We start from the raw sequence: 2,779 nt of genomic DNA on the forward strand, positions 1-2,779 counted from the left end.
TTGGAAGAAGAGATTGCAAACCAAATATCTTCATAGAAATTCATGTCATTTGTTATGATAATGATTAGACAACAAAGTCTTAATCAGATGTATTCAGTACAGAGGGCAGAATCTGAAAAAACAAGTACAGTGTAACACATTATTTTGAAAAAGTATTGAGGCAATAATATAAAACGGTGAAAAAATAATTGTAGGACTTAATGTCACTGAGCAATACCAATGACAAGGGAAAGTATCCTTCACATACACCTGAGAAATAACAGAGTGCTGTCCCCAGTCAGGGAGGAATTTTGAAATACACATTCTATGAAAAAAGTATATTTGAAGACCCACTATTAGAGTTAGGAAAGTGGTGGCTCGAGGACGTCGCCGTGGGGCTACTGGGTCACCGTCACCTTCAGGGACAGGGGGTGAGGGTTCTTCAGGCCTCACCTTGTTGTTGTCCATTGGCAGAAGCCGTGGGATGACAAGGTGAGAGGAGCCAGCGAGAGAAGAGTGGCCGTTCCCCTCAGGCGTGGGAGCCGGAGCCTTTCGGTGCTGAGTGTCTCGTCGTCTGTCGGCAGAAGCCGTGGGACGACGAGGCGAGAGCTGCAGCGTCGAGCTCAAGAGTGGAACGGCGAGGTCAAGAGCGAGCACGGCGAGAGCTGCAGCGGCGAGCTCAAGAGTGGAACGGCGAGGTCAAGAGCGAGCACGGCGAGAGCTGCAGCGGCGAGGTCAAGAGTTAGAACGGCGAGGTCAAGAGTTAGAACGGCGAGGTCAAGAGTTAGAACGGCGAGGTCAAGAGTTAGAACGGCGAGGTCAAGAGTTAGAACGGCGAGGTCAAGAGTTAGAACGGCGAGGTCAAGAGTAGAACGGCGAGGCAAGGCGAGCGCAGCGGCGGCCTGGAGGCGAAGAAGGGGGCACGAGAGGCCCTCTGGGTAAAGGCCATAGCTCCGTGCTGGGCGACCGCCCCTGTAAGTGAGAGGGGCAAGGTCTTTGTTGTTGGTGTTTTGCCAACGTTGTGCTCCTTTGGCTGCCCGGAGGGAGGGGCCGCCTTGTAAGCAGGGTCAGAGCCCCTCTCTCCGCACTCGCGTCGGGGACACGGAGCTCTCCCGGCCCCCCAGCCCACCCTGTAAGCAGGGCGCAGGGCTTCTCCCCGAGCCCGGCAGCTTTCTGCCTAGTCTGCTGGCCCCTGGCCAGCGTGACCCCCCCGTACTCGGGGCGCGTCACGGCCTCTGACCCCGTGCCACCCCTGAGTAGGCTCAGGGTGGCGAGGCCCCTGCGTGTCGTCCCCGAAGAGCAGGGGCGAGACCCGAGGCTTTCGCCTTCCGGTCGGCGGTGGGGACGGTTTCTTTGGTCCGGTGGCTGCACAGAGCTTGCTCCCCCTTCCGGGACTGCGTTCCCCCCCCTTTGTCCCCCTGTGTGTAGTTGGCGTGCGTGAGCGAGTGTGGCTGCGCTTTAGACCCCCTTTAGAAATAGGCCAGCCTAGCTTAGACGTCCCAGGAGGGAAAGAGGAGCTGTGTGCAGGCACTTGGCTGAAGGAACCCTCGCCATGGCCGGGCGGGGGGGGAAAGGCTCAGGCCTTGGCCCTGCTTGCCGAGGGCGGCACCAAGCCGCTTAATGGCAGCGTGGGCACGCTGACCCGCCTGTAGCCAGGGCCCGGGTCTCTGCCTGCGCTGCGCGGCTGCCAGTCCTGACGGCACCAAGCCGCTTAGTGGTAGCGTGGGCACGCTGACCCGCCTGTAGCCAGGGCCCGGGTCTCTGCCTGCGCTGCACGGCTGGCCGTCCTGCAGGTGCTACCGACCTGCTGGCACGCCACGGCCCCGTAGTCGGGGCACGTGTCACGATTTTGTGGAGCCCCTTTGTCCCCAGGAGCGGCCCCGGGTCCCTGTAACTCAGGGCTGGAGAGGCTGCTCTAGGCAGGTGACAGGAACGAGAGCGCTCCGTGGCGCTTTGTTGGGAGTGCCGGGCCACGGGGGACGGCCCCGTAAGTGGGGTTGTGTGCGTCCCCGGGCCTCGGCGGGCGGTCGGAGGGACCCCCTGTAATCAGGCGGGTATCCCTGGCCCCGGCCTTTTAGGGGCCTGGGGCCAGGAGTCACGGGGGCCGGGCGTGTGCCCTCCCTGTCCTCGGGGCTGGGCTCCCGGCCCCTGGGCCTTAGGCCGTGTTCATGGACTGGCTTAACTGTCAAGTGTGGAGTGTCGAGTATCAGTTCCTGTCGCCGTGGGGGAAGGCCGAGCTCCGTGGCCCCCGGGTGTCGACCGGCCTGTAAGCAGGCTTGCGTGTCTGGGAGCCTCGGTGCTCCCTCAGCCGGCAGCCTAGGTGGGGGTTAGCCCCCCGGAACCGGAGAGGAGAAGGAGCCCCCTCCGCAGGCCTCGGGGCCCAGAGCCGGTGCTCTGGAGTCCCGGGCACTTTACAGTCCAGGCAGCGGCCGGAGGCCCCCGTAAGCAGGGCTAGCAGCCTCTTTGGCCGCTGCTGTGCGTGCCCAGCTTCATTTGCCCAGAGGGCCTCGCTCCCAGCGTCGGATGGGACTGCGCCGGACGTCGCGATGGTAAGCCGAGCTGAAGCTGGGGGCTTTAGTGGAGCTGGGGCGGGGGGCTGGTGTCTGTGGGTGGCGGCTCGAGGATCTCCCCCTGGGGCTGCTGGGTGGCCGTTCCCCTCAGGCGTGGGAGCCGGAGCCTTTCGGTGCTGAGTGTCTCGTCGTCTGTCGGCAGAAGCCGTGGGATGACGAGGCGAGAGCTGCAGCGTCGAGCTCAAGAGTGGAACGGCGAGGTCAAGAGCGAGCACGGCGAGAGCTGCAGC

At 62.7% G+C, this 2,779-nt stretch overlaps 1 long non-coding RNA gene across 1 annotated transcript; it reads left to right on the forward strand.

Moving 5' to 3' along the window:
- Positions 1 to 531: 531 nt before the first annotated feature.
- LOC146420604 (uncharacterized) lies at positions 532 to 2,779 on the forward strand. Its single transcript, XR_014849098.1, has 3 exons — positions 532 to 608; positions 785 to 2,528; positions 2,692 to 2,779. It is a non-coding gene; the product is annotated as an uncharacterized LOC146420604 (long non-coding RNA).

This window comes from Lichenostomus cassidix, unplaced genomic scaffold (genome assembly GCF_008360975.1).
Source record: "Lichenostomus cassidix isolate B80296 unplaced genomic scaffold, HeHo_3.0 HiC_scaffold_195, whole genome shotgun sequence".
NCBI classification, from domain to species: Eukaryota; Metazoa; Chordata; class Aves; order Passeriformes; family Meliphagidae; genus Lichenostomus; species Lichenostomus cassidix.